The sequence below is a fragment of the Adiantum capillus-veneris genome, chromosome 30, assembly GCF_014529385.1.
Source record: "Adiantum capillus-veneris isolate H3 chromosome 30, ASM1452938v2, whole genome shotgun sequence".
In the NCBI taxonomy this organism is placed as follows: Eukaryota; Viridiplantae; Streptophyta; class Polypodiopsida; order Polypodiales; family Pteridaceae; genus Adiantum; species Adiantum capillus-veneris.
This window is the reverse complement of record NC_140960.1, coordinates 69,156,209-69,172,384: the sequence shown is the minus strand read 5'-3', so window position 1 is coordinate 69,172,384 and position 16,176 is coordinate 69,156,209.

The window sequence follows — 16,176 nt, the reverse complement described above, 5'->3', positions numbered from 1 at the left end:
AAGACCGCGCATTCATCCAACTAGTGTGTGCCCTAAGATTGGTAAATAGAGTGAAATTTGGCGTTTGGCGAGTGCATTTCACCATTGAGGAAGACTCTTCAGGAAACTTGCGGCCAGAGTTCATGCTTCATAGACTCACATTTGGTGAATTTTTCCCTCATTTGCGTCTTATTAATAGTCTTCCTTTCGCTTTCAACAAAAGAGATAGGGAGCTATTCAGAGCTTGTCTTAATAAAGAGAGCATAGAGAAGATTGCAAATTTGTATAAATTATCATCCTTCTCTACTTTCTATGACACTTTGTTCATAGAGACATTGTAAATCTCTTTATGATTTTGAATGATTTAACCATAATCCTAAGGAGTTTTTGTCCAGGAATTTTGTAGCACAAGTGGAGTCTTTAAATCTTGCAAACTTGATTGGACTTGATGAGGATGTTCTTTATGAAATTGTGAGAAGGTTGCCTCACTCCGACTGTGTGGAACTCGAAGGAAAGGAGCTCCTAGTCAATTGCTACTTTCTTACGGCCTTCGACGATCATGAAGATCTAGTTTTTATACAAACCGCTTGTGCGTTGGGAATTGTAGAGCAAGTGCAATTTATCACTTGGGACGTGGTTGCTCTTTTGGATCCAGAAAATGAAGTTTTAGAGATTTCTGTTTATCGGATTAGCTTTGAAGAATTTCAACCCTTCTTAGAGCTCATCAACAGTCTATCTTTTTGTTTTGATCAAACAAATCGAGACCTCATTGAAGCTTGGATAGCTGAAGAAGAAAACCTAGAGTGGTATTTTCTTACTTCTTCATTTGCAAGCGAGTGGTTCTAAATCTCTATTGTATCCCTTATTGTAACTCGTGTTGTAATCTTTCATAATAATGGAGAGCCAACGCCAAATGTCTGGATATCCTCTTTTCTTTGGAGAGCCTGGAGAGGATGCAGAATTATTTTTAGCAAATTTCAAGATGTCTTGCCGTATCAAGAGGATAGTAACCGATCAAGAACGTGTAGAAATGTTTGAGGTGGTCCTTAGGAAGGATGCTAGTACTTGGTTTGACTCTTTGCCTGAGGAAATTAAGGGGAATTACACAGAAGTTTTGAATCGTTTTAAGAGATACTTCTTTGATCCCCAAAACACTCAAAAACTATGGCAAGACATTGTTTCTCATAAGCAAAAAGACTTAGATGACTACTACTTGTACAAGCAAGAGTTTCTACGTCTTTGGGCTCTATGAATACGAAATGTTGCTAGCCCTGGTGATGGTGCAGAATTTTTAAAGAAGGAGAGGTTCATAGCCGGACTCTTTCCTGACCTTAAGGTAAAAGTTGAGGCGGGTGCACCTGCTACTTTTGATGCAGCGGAAACTAGGGCTGCTGAGAAGTATAGGAAACTCAAGTGCTTAAGGAGAGAGGTTCCAATAGAAGGTCTTAGACCCAAAGGTAAGTCACAAGCATCAACATCTAGGGAGCTTCCTGAGGTAACAACTGAAGTGATTGAGAAGTTAAATGAATCTTTAAGCAGCCTGTCAATTCACCTTGCACAAGCTGTAGGTCCAAAGGGACAAGCAAAGAAGTCAGAAGAGAGAGAGAGCCACGAACTAGGAGAGTCTTGCAATGTTGGAATTGCGGAGAGTCTGGACATGGGATGTATAATTGTCCTTGGCCCCGTGGAGAGCCAGGGAGACCTAACTTGAATTACCTAGTGATGAATGCAGGAGAAGGAGCCGGTCAACAACCAAGGCTTCTACAAAGGCCAAATGGACCAAGACCACCTCCACAAGGGGTAGAAGGAATTCCACCTTTGCCAGATCCAAATGTGCATGTGGTAGAGGTGACAAATTCAAATGAGGTTGACATGGAAGCCAATGGCATTAAGCGTGGCTGAGGAAAAGGTAAAGAGAAAGAAAGAGTCGCATCAAAGAGTGACCATGGACAAGGCAAGAAGGCAAAGGAAACCAAGGAAACCAAGAGGACTCGACGTCGTATCAACCTCCAAGACTTTCCTCTTGGACATGGAATGGCTCCATACAACCTGTTGGAAGACATGAGAGGTAAGGGTCCTGATATCTCATGGCCTCAATTTCTTGCATTATGTCCACAAGTTAGGAGGGATTTAACAAGGGCAGTTAGCACTAGGAGAAAGGTAAAAGAGAGTGTGCCTGTTGTAAAAATTGCACAAGCTGAAATGAATGAGGACATTACACATGTGCTAGATTGTTACATAAAAGGGATATTGGTTAGGAAAGGTCTAGTGGATGGGGGTGCACAAATTTGCATCATGACAGAGGGACTCATGCAAAAACTAGGCATGCACATCCATGAGACACCTGAAATTAAGGTCAAGATGGCAAACAATAGCAAGGCTAGGTGCGTAGGCATTTGTAAAAATGTTTTTGTGGAGGCCTTTGGCATTAAGAAGGCAATGGATTTCTATGTCATGTCTACCAAAGGAAATGGTTACCCATTTATCCTAGGGAGACCATGGCTAATGAAAATGCGAGCTTTGCAGGATTGGGAGAGTGGAAAGCTAATTTGCAGGAACGACAATCATAAGAAGGTTGTATTTGACATGAAGGAGCAACGCCAAGAGGAGCTCCATGAAGAATCATCTCAAAGTGAGACGGAAGAAGGTTGGACCGATAACACTTCAGAAGAAGAAAGTAGCAGCAGCATTACTGAAGAGGAGTCTTCCATCAAAGTCATGGGGGTAAGGTTTAAGCCAACCAACCAAGAGACCTCTTGTCAAGGTTTGGAGGAGGTAGGTTCCCAAGAGAACCAAAAAGTGGAAGATGAAAGAATGCTAGAAGGTATGCTATCTACAACACTTACAAAGGATGAAAAAGAGGAGTTCAAATGTGTGCTAAGGAAATTTCCTAGGCTTTTTGCTAAAGACTACACCGATGTGCGTGGAGTAGATGCTGTTCAACACAAAATTGAGTTGAAGCCAGAAGCCACACCTAAGGCTCAGAAGCTACGAAGGCTAGGAGTAATCAAGGAGCAGGCTTTACTCAAGGAGGTAAGAAAGCTTCTAGCAGCAGGTTTCATTTATCCAGTGGAGAATTCAGAGTGGGTCTCTCTCGTTGTTGTCACTCCTAAGAAAAACGGGAAGTAGAGGGTGTGTGTGGATTACCGTCCACTCAATGAGGCAACAAAAAGAGATCACTTTCCCCTCCCATTTCAGGATGAGATACTAAATGAGGTAGCTGGTCATGAGAAGTACACTCTGTGTGATGGCTACTCAGGCTACTTTCAAGTAGGTATCGCATTGAAAGATCAATTGAAAACAACCTTTATCACTCCTTGGGGTTGTTATGCTTTTAGAGTCATGCCATTTGGTTTGACAAATGCTCTTGCAACATTCCAACGTTTCATGAACATGGTGTTTCAAGCATTCTTTGGAAAGTCAATTAGGGTGTTCATTGATGATTTTTGCATTTATAGATCAAAATCATTGCATGTACAAAGGGTAGAAGAAGGTTTAAAGAAGCTCTACGACATGGGAGGTCAACTCAACCCCGACAAGTGCCATATAGGTGAGGATGAAGTGATCTTGCTTGGTCATAAAGTTTCTTACAAAGGCATTGAAGTGGATCCTTCAAAGGCAAAGGCTCTTATTGAGCTACCATCACCCAAGAGTCTTAAGGAGGTCATCTCATTCATTCAAAAGGTGAAGTATATGTCACGCTTCATTCACTTAGCCTCGGAGTTGCTTCATCCTTTGCAAAAGTTGACACAACAAGTAGAATTTGCATGGTCTGATAAGCTTGAAGAGTATTTTTGTAACATTAAAGTCATTTTGTCAGAGCTACCAACACTAATGCCTCCTTGTTGGGAGTACACATTCTTTGTTAGCTCTAGTGTTGGAAGAGAAACAATTGGTGCTGTGTTGCTACAACAAGATCCCCACAGTACAAGGATGCGACCCATCTACTTTGCTAGTAGGGTCATGAATTCTTTGGAGAGAGACTACACAGAAGCAGAACTCATGATGCTTTCTCTCATGTTTGCGGTGAGAAAGTTTAGATCCTACCTGCTACCAACACCTTTTGTAATTCTCACTGCAGAAAATTTGTTCCCTTGGGTGTCATCTCAAATGAATCTTAGTACTAGGATCTCAAAGTGGATTATAGAGTTGCAAGAGTTCCAATACTCTTTCAAGGTAGAAGATAGTGTGCGTGCATAATTGGCAGGGATTCTCACTTATAGGGTGCATGAAAAGGAGATTAAGGTGTCTGAAGTAAAGACCCTACCATTGCCACCACCAAAAAGTATTCCTAATGCTTTTACCTTGTTCTTTGATGGAGCTTTTCGTCGAGCCACAGGAAAAGCAGGGGGAGGGCTAGTGTTGCTCAACCCAAGTGGAGAGGTGGTCATGAAAGAGAAGTTCAATCTACCAAGTTCAGCTAGCAACAATGAAGCAGAATATGACACACTACTTCATGGTTTAAAAATATACATTGGCCATGGTATACAACGTCTCATGGTAAAAGAGGATGCACTTCTCATTGTGAAGCAGATTTTAGGCATCTGGGCATGCAAAAATGAAAGACTAAGGACAGAAGTTCATACCATCCGTAGGCTATTTAATCAATTTGAGGAGGTGCAATTATATCATATTCCTAGGAAACAAAATGAAGATGCTGATTTACTTGCACAACAAGCCGTTGCATGTGTAAAGAAAGAAGTGCAGGTCATCATGGTGGCGGTTGCTGTGAAGCAACCGAGGTACCAGGGATTGGAGTCATTGGCTCCCATCATTGGCTACATTTTGGAGGGTGAGTTTCCACCAGACTTCACAAAAGCTCAGAAGAGGAGACTCATGAAGAAGGCAAGCATGTATCTCTTCCTAGAAGGCTCCCTCTATCAAAGAGGGAACGATAAAGTGTGCAGAAGAGTACCAACTATCGCGGAAATTCCAGCCATTCTGAAAGGTTTGCATGAAGAGGCATGTGGTGGTCATTTTTCCCAAGAATTAACTGTGAAGAAGATTTTGCTTGCGGGGTATGTTTGGTCAAGTCTACATGTGGATGTCCAACATTGGTGTAAAAGTTGTCACAATTGTCAAGTAAATGGGAATAGAAGATTGATTTATGGTCCAAGGAAAATCGTGCTTGCAAATGGACCCTTTGAAAAGTGGGACATTGATGCTATGGGTCCTCTTCCTAGGACAAAAAATGGTAAACTCTACATTCTAGTGGCTGTAGACTATATGACTAGGTGGGTGGAAGCTCAAAGTGTGGCAAGAGTGAATGAGAGGACAATTAGCAAGTTTATGTACACTCACATTTGTTGCAGATTTGGCACACCTTTGGAGATTGTTTCTGATAATGGTCCAGGGTTTAGAAAGGGCTTGCTCACAGAAGTTTGTGAAGAACTTCACATTCTACATCGTCACAGTACACCCTACTATCCCCAATCAAATGGTTTGGTAGAAAAAGCTAATGGTGTCATTGCAGGCATCATTAGAAAGATGGTGAAAAACAAGACAAAGTTGTGGGATGACTTCTTGGATGGTGCCTTGTGGGCGTATCGAACCACATATAGGAAAGCCACGGAGTTCACACCATTTCACTTGGTCTATGGTCAAGAGGCTTTACAGCCAATTGAGCTAAACATTCCAACAATGCGACTTCATGGCAAATCAGCACAAGATGATCAAGAAGCATGGATGGATCGACTTCTTACCTTAGCTGAGCTTGAGTGGAAAAGAGAAGCAGCATACGAGTGCTATAAGAGGAAAGCCACACAGACAAAGGAGAAGATTGACAAGAAACTGAAGGACAAAGGCATCAATGAAGGAGATCTTGTGCTAAGGTATGACAATCGACTCGATAATCGTTTTGATGCCAAATTTGAAACAAGATGGCAGGGGCCATACATAGTCAAGAAGGCTTTCAATTCAAGTTACTATCAACTTATGGACTTGAATGAGAAAGAGCACTCCAGGAAGGTAAACGGCTATCGCTTGAAGCCTTACTTGAGTCGCCTTCTACCAAAGGATCTACTAGAGCAAAAGGCAACCATCCCATGTAAGTATTGTTACATGAAGCATGAGTGTAACTCTAGCCAAAATTCTGAGGGGCCAAATAATAAAGATCTCGTCAAGGACTCTGAAGCACTCTCTTTGGAAAAGATGCTCTATGATGGTACATGAATATACCATCATCCAGGGGGAGGGCTAATGATAGCCGTTTTTCGGCTCTTTGTAATTGCCACAGTGAGTTACCTCACCCTACCAAAATCACCCAAACACTGTGGCTATCCCTACCATTTCACTGTACATAGGCGTGCGTGAGTTAGGGGACTTTTCCCATATCTCCTTACTGAAATAAAAAACCCTCAATTAGCTAGTCATTGGGCTAGTTGAGCCAAAAAAATAAAAAATATAAGTATATTATGGCCCATGCGTATGTAAATATTTCTTTGTATATAGGGCCTAAATAAAAGATTTTTTTCATAATTATTTTGGTATTTATTTAAATATTTCTACCTAGGTGTGTGTTATTTATGCTCTGTACATTGCCTCACCATTACCACAATTTTTCTTACCATTTTTCATACTCTTTATTCCATATAGAAATATTTTCATGTAAGCTTCTCTTATATTTGGTGTAACTCCACCCCAACAAAAATCCAAAAAAACTAGTTTTATTTATGTGTATATTTTTTCACTATTGTGATTTTTCCCTTCCTACATCTATTTTGTTTTTTTTCTAAAAAATTAGAACACCAAAAATATTTATCTTTTTATGGTAGCCTCATAATGAGAGAGATTTCTTTTGACCCCTTTATATTTTTTCCACTTATATTATTTATATTTGACATGTACATATTTTTTAGACCCCTCAATATTTGATTTTCTTAGTTGTACTATTCACTTATATCATGATCTCAACAATATCTTCAATTATAGACCTACCAAATAAGGTCAAGGGTAGGTGGCATGCATACATGCACTATGGAGGGCTCACTCTTGGAGGTATTCAAAAGAATCATCCAAAGAAGGACCCCACAAGGACCTTGTGCAGTGGAAAAAAACGGTTGGTTTTGCTGAATTTATAAAGTTCACTTGCTCTCCGAATTTGAAAAGGTGATACAAACAAAAGTTGTAGCTCGTGGGCTGAGCTTTTGCCTCAAATTTTTTCATATTTTTTTGAGCTACGAGCTGTGAGCTATGATTTTATTAGTGGACCCCAGTTTTCCCATGCTATGCAGCCACACTCTCTCTTCCACTTTATCATTTTCCTCTTTCACACACACTTCTCCACTCATCATCCCCACCTCTTCACCACTCCTCTCTGCACCCTACTCACCTTCTCCCCAACCTTGAAGAATAAGAGAAACCATGGTGAACTCATACCTTCCACACACAATTCCATTCCAAAATTGACCACCTAGTCTCATTTTTCCTCCTCCAAATTACCCATATCTATAAAAAAAACCATAAAATTCAACTTCTTCTCTTAAAATACAGCATCATGGTGGTTGATTACTCAGCTTCAATTACCTTGTCTCTCAAGGAAGGTCAAGAGTGGAGAAAAAATGTACCGTCAAAGCTAGTGGACCGTCAACAAGCGTCAAAATTGGCCCTACTCAAGACACTTGGAGCATCAACCTTGTAAGAAATCCACCTTTTCTCACCTCTTAAGAGTTTTTCTTCCTTATTTGTATCCTACATGGATACTCTCATTGTAAATATCCAATTCCATTTGTAAATTAATACTAACTCTACTAACACTAACCCACTATGAAAAGTCCTATCACCTCCATTTCTCTCCTCTCTCTTTCCCCACCAACTTCTTGATAATTCCAAGCAAAAGAAATTAGATAAATTGCTGAAAATCTAACCCAACCATGGTTAGAGGAGTAACCCTAGCCTTCAAAATTGCTATAAAAGGAGGGCGTACCTAGCACAAAAGGGGGATCCATAAGCAAGAGCACTATGCTATAGCTTGAGAAGCCAAGCTCAACCTCTCTAGAAGGAGATCTTGAGTGGAAGCTCATTGTCTTATGCATGTGCATGTGTTGTAATAGGGGATTAGCAAGGGAACTCTATGCCATTGTAAGAGAGAGAGTGATCATTCAATTGAGAGTAGGAAATCTATCATTTCTCCTACTAGTGTAAGCCCAACATTTGCTGAATCAAGAAGGGTGGATTTGGACTAAGCTTGGATACTTTGTCTCCCTTCCAACGTGAAGTAATGGACAACAATGATGCGTAAGTGTCTTGGTGTTTTTTGTTAAGTTCTTGATAGCTTGTCTCTGGTGTTGTCATCAATCTAGCCATAAATCCCACATACTGTAAGAGGGCGACAGGGTGGAGAGGACTTCCCTGGCCTTAAGACAGTGATTGGGGTGGCTTTTCTTGTGATGTGTTGTGGTGAAATTTACGCAAGCTATGTTGAACAAATACTAATCTCACTTTGATTTGTCATGATAGATTTGTAAGAAGGTATTAATGCAACAAGCACCCCCTCCCCCTTTCTCTCTCTTTCTTAAATATATAGTTGTGTTTGCTTGATCATTGCTGATACGTTTCAAAGCAGCGCGAGCACTATCTCTCTCTCTCTCTCTCTCTCTCTCTCTCTCGTGTTTTAGTGTGTGAGAGTGTTCCATTGGTGTTAGGGTTAGTGTAAATTCCTTGCTTGTTTGTGGGTTGCTCTAACGATTCTCCTCTTTTGCGTCCTAGTTCGCTCTTAAACTAGGTGGTGCCCCTTGTGTAGTTGGGATTTGGCTGGGGGTTTGTTGTTTTGGTTTGTGTTGTGTTGTGCCCCAGCCCCATTGAGCAGCACGGGAGCCTTGAAGGGTGTCTAGAGGTTGCTCTTCTTGTTCCCCGCCTCGGACCGCCTCAATAGTCACAGCATATCAAACATTTTCTAGCATACATGACATGCTTATATGAGTCTTAATCCACGTTTTTTGTTGCAGGCCTGGGGTAGTCCCTTCGTGATGTGGGCAGTGTGCATGACACGAAGGGCAAGGGAAAGGCTGTAATGGAGGAGCTTTCGATCGAGGAGAGTGATGAGCTGGATACAGGTGACAACCCTTCGACGGAGAAGGGTGTTGAGCTGGATGCAAGGAGTGAAGGGGTGGATGAGGGCTCCCAGCAGATGCCAAATGAAAGCATGAAAACAACGGAGGAAGGCAGTGATGTGAGCAGGAACTCAGAAGATGAAAAAGAAGATGATTTTTTTGTCATGGCTCCTCGTGTGCCTTGTGTGCTAGCGATGCCTGACAAATCAGAAGCTTCCCAGCAGACAATGGGTAGTGGCTCAGGGGAAACTTTGAAGAATGACAACATAGAAGATGAGCAAGAAGTTGGTGACAACAACCGTCTTGAGGGTTTTTTGTGTAAAGCTCAACTGAAAAGAAAAGTTGGCCTTGAAGAGGTACCCGAAGACATTGCAAGCACAACCTGTGGTTCGGACATGGTTGAAAGCTCCAAAGGTGAAAAGAAAGCCACCCGCTCAAGAGCTTGCAAAAAATTGTGTTAAGACTTATTGCTCCCTACTCGGTTGTGCCCTTCACTGTATATTCTAGACCATTTTGAAACCCAAATGCGTATTGTAACTGACATGCATTTTGTTTTCCAATGAAAATGTATTTTGTGCAATATAAATCTGAGCAGCAGTTCATTGTAATTTTTGCGGTTTTTTTTTTTTAAACTTGTTCATTTCGTATCGCGGTTTCCATGCAGAGGAAGAGAAACAGGCATTAATCATCATGCCTGATACAACTGCGGCCATGCAATGGCAGAAATTACGGAGATGGCGAGTCCACAAAGCGAGGCAGTTAAGGAGACAGAAAATGGAGATTGAAAGACGCCTTGAATGATATTCACAGCTTGCCCGTAGTATTATTGAGCGCCTAAATTATGTGCACCCAAGTGGGCCGGTTATTTTTGCTGAATGGTATACTCTACCAGACCTAATATGGGTGCCTAAGCGTTTATGTGATGGAAAAAGGGCTCTGGTGCTGGACCTGAATGGTATTTTGGTGGCAGTGGTAGAGCCTCGCTTTGGTGAAAAGCCCCCGGCATATGCAAATGAAATGCTGAAATACGATGTACTTGATAAGCAGGTGTTCTATCGCAAGGACATCCTTTTTTTTTTGGACTGGTGCCTGCAGTTCTTTAATGTGTTTATATGGAGCACAAGCCTCCATAGTAAAGTCATGAGTATTTTTCGTACTATTTTTAAAGAGCAGGTACCAAAGATTACTGGGTTTTTTGCTCAAGCGCACTTTACAAAGCAATCCTGGCAGATCCAGAGAAAACCTGTGTTTATGAAAGACTTATCCTTGTTCTGGAAACACACTCCGGGGTACAACGCTCAAAACACACTTATAATCGATAATAGCTTCTACAAAGTGTTTCAGAACCCACCACAAACTTGGCTTGTTACTCCCAGTCTAGAGCACCAGAGTGCTGAGCAGAGGGAAAAGTTCCTTATAGAAACTTTGAAGTCCTAGCTTTTTCTTTGGCTACAAACGGATGATCGGAAAGCATATGCTGCTGATAATGTGTTTGAGACAGGCTCAGATGAGTTTTCTGATCCAGTCGTCAAACGTTTGCTTGACATTCAAAAGAGGGATATAGAGGCTAAAAGATTGGAAGAAATTTGTCGCAAACAGCGGGAAGCTGACCTAGAAGCAGAAAGAGAGAAAGAAAAGCTGGAGAGAGAAAGAAGAGAAAGTGAGCAGCAGAGTGCCAACCTAGAAGCAGAGGAGGAAGCAGAGAGAAAAGAAAAGAGGTAGCAGGAAGAAGACAAACAGCGAGGACAACCCGATCACTACAAGCGCCCTCCTAGGAGGCCTTAAGGGTTTTTGGGGTAGTGATTGTCATTTTTAAATTGAACCCTATGTAAATAATTTAATGCTGGAAATTAATGTAAACAGTTTGATAGTTAGCATGTTGACACAAGATGTAAACAGTTTGATAGTTAGCATGCTAGCAATTAATGTAAACAGTTTGATAGTTAGCAGGCTGACCAACTTTATAATAAAATTGCATACCCTTACAACAAAGTGGTATATAGAAAATCCAGTGGATACAACTTAAAAGCTGAAGGGCATGCTATTACAGATTGCTTCATAGATTTCTGGAGTGATTGTGTACACCTGCCTTCTCCTTGGGACGTGCTCCATGGGTATTTTGATACATCGCACCATATGTGAAAGTAGGTGGACGATAGGCTGTTTGTTGTCTAGCTTGAAGGTGTATGCATCCAATTTCTTGTAATACAGTCCTTGCACAACATATGAGACTCTGTCAATTACATTGCTCCATTCATCAATGTACCCCTTGTCCACCTTCTCCTTTTCTGCAACACACTTGACCAGATAGAAATCCACATCTTCGACATTGGTTAAAGCATCTGGATTTACAGCAAATGTGTCTCCAGAACATAGAGCGCTACTCAACACATCATGATGACCTTCGTATGTGAAGTCATCATAGCCAATGACTTCCTCTGTCGAAACTTCATCTGTTTGCTCAAGTAATGGCTGTGCAGAATCTGATAATCCCAAGCCTCCACATGAGCTTTATTGATGCAACGATTCCACCTTCCATTCATGCATGCATCACAGAAGCATGCAAACTTTCTTGTTGCAAGGGCAGTTCGATCCTGCGGGTTGTGACCACGAATAGCATGCAAAGAGCGAGTTTTTGCCACAGTGGCACAATTCCACTTAACTTCCCTGTTAACATCTCCCTCTTTAACCTCCCAGAACACACGAGCACATTCCCTTTCTTTTGAAGGATATGATGCAGGTGTTCCATGCGATAGGTTGGCCTGGCAATAAGCAACCACATCTACTGCACACTGCAATATAGCTCCATTAGGTTTTAGTTGTTCATGGGTCAAGTTTCTTTTCACAACTGCTCCTGCACCATCATGCTCGCCCTTGCCATGCCCTGATCCAAAGAAGAACCAGCTCATCCCAATCCCTGTGAGTCCACCATATCTTGCAACAAAATAGAAAGGCCTAGCTCCCTTGAATTGCGAGGCCGCACCATTTGACCACACCCAATGTTGTTTACAAGTGACACCCTCTTGTTGTAACCAGTCACAATGTAGCATGAAGCAATGTTGCACAAATAGTGTGTCATGGACCCTATCATTTGATATGAAGAAGTGGATTGTTTTGACTACCTCCCCTGCCTTGCGGTAGTACGTTATGTGTACAAAAATAGTTACTTGACTAGAGTGCCAATGCATTGACTGAATCTCATTTTGCTCCTTGAAGGCGTAATTTTCGCAAAGTCAACAACTGAGACAATGAAATCATCCGGAAAGCGAAGTATACAATCCTTAAATTGTTGTCCTTGCCATCGTGCCACATAGTTATGAGTGATGAAGAGCTTCAACTTGGTCTGCAACAGTCGAAGAAAATCCCAGCACTGCATTTCTTTATGCAAAAGATCTTTTCTTTTTTTACTGTTTCCATGCCTGTCTTTTGCTTCTACATACACAAATACTTTCACATTAATACTCTCACCTAGCTTTGCTGTTTCTAAGAAACATAATTCTAACTTCTTTACTCCACATATCTTATAGTATCCCATCAGGCATTCCCTTCTATGGAAAACTGCATCTGCTGGCTTTGGACAGAGAACGGACTCCCACATCTGTGTGACACCTTTGAACGTGTGATGTGAAGCCAGGTAGCCGCTGCTAATGTTCTTTCCTGTAGCACAGATATTGCATACATAGTTGCAACATGTATCATGCAGCCCAAAAGCACGAGAGCGCATGTGGTTCAGTGCGTCCAAAAAGGTCATCTGCACATGGTATTCGCAACCACATGTGTACCTATCCTTCAGCCTCCTGCAAAAGAATGGCTTTAACATCTCAAACATCCTCATGCCAATCTTGCAATCTGGATGTTTTTGTTTGAATCTTTGAAAGAGCTCAACCTGCAATATCCATATTTGATCAGTATGTTTACTAGGAGAAATAATCCAAACAGGACTTTACGCATTGCTACTTAATACATCCACCATAGAAACAAATTGGTGTGTTAAACAACACATTGTATGGTCCTAACATGCATGTAACTGGGTATAACATTGTATACTAAGCATGCTAGTTAGCATGCTGAGTATGCTAACTAGAATACTAGCTATGCTAACAAGCACAATCAGTGTGTAGTGTAGCATACGAGGTATACTCATCAACATACTGAGTATGCTAACTAGCATGCTGAGTTAGCATACTAGCTGTGCTAACTAGCATACTCATTAGCATACTAGCTAGCATACTCATCAGCATGCTAGTTAGCATGCTGAGTATTCTAGTTAGTATGCTAACTAGCATACTAGCTGTGCTAACAAGCACAATCAGTGTGTAGTTTAGCATACGAGGCATACTCATCAACATGCTAGCTAGCATAGATGAATATGCTAACTAGCATACTAGCTGTGCTTACAAGCATAATCAGTGTGTAATTTAGCATATGAGTCATTGTTAACCACATGAATGTGTGCTAAGAAGAATAGAAGGTATGCTAACTAGCATACATATTGTGCTAACCAGCACACTTATTATGTTGAACAGCATAGCCAGCACACTACGAATGCTAACTAGCATAAATCAGCTTACCCGTTATGCTGCTTAGCATTCTCAGCTGTGCTAACTAGCATACTCATGAGCATGCTAGTTAGCATGTTGAGTGTGCTAACTAGAATGCTAAGTATGCTAGTTAGCATAGCTGAATATGCTAACTAGCATACTAGCATAAACTAGCTTACCCGTTATGCTACTTAGCATTCTTAGCTGTGCTAACTAGCATACTTAGCATGCTAGTTAGCTAGTTGAGTATGCTTACTAGCATGCTATATTGCTAGTTAGCATAGTTGAGTATGCTAACTAGCATACTAGCTGTGCTAACAAGCAAAATCAGTGTGTAGTTTAACATATGAGTCATGGTTAACCACACAAAGTGTGCTAAGAAGAATAGAAGGTATGCTAACTAGCATACATATTGTGTTAGCCAGCACACTTGTTATGTTGAATAGCATAGCCAACACACTAGCATAAAAGGTGTTAAAGTAGCATACATATTGTGCTAACCAGCATAGTCCTCAAGATCACTGGGAATGCTAACTAGCAGAAAGATTTATGTTGAACACCATACCCACCATACAGGAATGCTAACTAGCATATACCATAAACCAGCTTACCCATTCTGCTGGTTAGCATACTACAAAAGGTAGCTAGCATACTCATTGTGTCAAAGAACATACAGAGCATGCTAGTTAGCATAATAGGTATGCTAACTAGTATAAAGGGTGTTATAGTAGCTTACATATTGTGCTAGACAACATACTTATCATGTTAAACAACATACCCAGCATACTAGGAGTGAGACTATGCTAACTAGCACACATGCTAGGTGGCATACATAGCATAACATATTGTGATAACTAGCATGCTCTATATGCTAGGTAGATTACTAGCATGCTAGAATGCATAAGTTATGGAGCAAGTATGTCATTGATCATCTGAGACTCATCCAGGAGGTTCACAGGGTGTTTTATGTAGCTTTTCCTTCCCACTCTCTTTCGACAAACATCCTTCTTGTTGGGTGAAACACGCATCTCCTCTGTCCAAAATGTGTAGACCAATTCCTTAATTTCATATGTGATAGGGCTATGACGGTGTTGCTTGTGACATTCAACCAATGAAAACAGTCGAGCATTGACACCAGACTTCACCTGCCGTGATTTTGCTTTGAACAAGCTGCGACGACGGTTGACTTTTAGGACCCTAGAGAATTTGGCAATAGGCATGTTTTCCTTTGAATTTATCATCATCTGCAATGATGCATTCTTAAAAAACAGCTCCTCGTTAGAAGCTGGCTGCTTGACGATAGCTAGTGTGTTGCGGACATTAGAGACAATTGCACTTTCACATCAGCCTCCTTCTCTAAAGACTGATCACGGATTGCCCGAACAAACGGATGTTGAGCAACAAGATTCCAGATTTCACACTTTGCTTCTTGTTGTTGAGACCTTCAGTCCTGCTCTTGAAAGCTTTCACAATCTCGAAGGAGATTTTCCTTTTCTCCTCATCGTTGACGGCATGATGTCCTCATTTAGCTGTCATCTGTCGGTGCTCCCGCTATTTACGCTTTCTTTCTGTCTCATATTTCCTGATAATAGAAAGAGCTGGATGCTGGTAGTTGTGATTCATTTCCTGTAATGGCTCCCTTCTACCTCCATTTCTAGTGGCAATAATGTTGTCTACTGGTTTTCCATATGTGTAAGTCTGCTAAGCTTTGACAACTCAACTTCGAGGCAAGAAGCAATGCGAGAGCGAGAGAGAGAGAGAGAGAGAGAGAGAGAGAGAGAGAGAGAGAGAGAGAGAGAGAGAGAGAGAGAGAGAGAGAGAGAGAGAGAGAGAGAGGGAGGGATGGAGTAGGAACATGGCAAACTGTAAAATGGTCTGAGAGTGAGACAGAGAGGGAGTCTGCGCCGCAGAGAGAGAGAGAGAGAGAGAGAGAGAGAGAGAGAGAGAGAGAGAGAGAGAGAGAGAGAGAGAGAGAGAGAGAGAGAGAGAGAGAGAGAGAGAGAGAGAGAGAGAGAGAACAGAAGCCACACCCCACGTCGTCGTCGTAACTGAAAACAGAGTCCACACCCCATATGGGAGGGAACAAATAATATATCTTATGGTTATTAAAATTTCAAACTTCACTTGCTCTTTGGTTTTGAATAGATGCTAACAAGTACCTCTTACTAGCATTGTCCAGGACACCAAAAAGCATGACAAGTTAACATGATTATAGCCAAAAAGGGATTCTCAGTTTCAAGCTCCACCACTTGTCCAACCTTACTTCCATTAAAAGAAGCAAGGGCTACTTGGACATTGAGAACCAAGGCCCTACAATAGTTCACCTTGTACATTAAGTAGGTCCACCACTTGTCCAACCATACTCCCATTGAAAGAAGCAAGAGGTACTTGCACATTGGGAATCAAGTACCTACAATACCACCTTGGAAACTAAACATTAAAACTAGGTCCATCACTTGTCCAAGATTTACTCTCATATAGAAAAAGGGACTATCGGTTTCAAGCTCCACCACTTGTCCAACCTTACTTCCATTGAAAGAAGCAAGGGCTACTTGGACATTGGGAAGCAAGTTCCTACAATAGTTCACCTTGTACATTAACTAGGT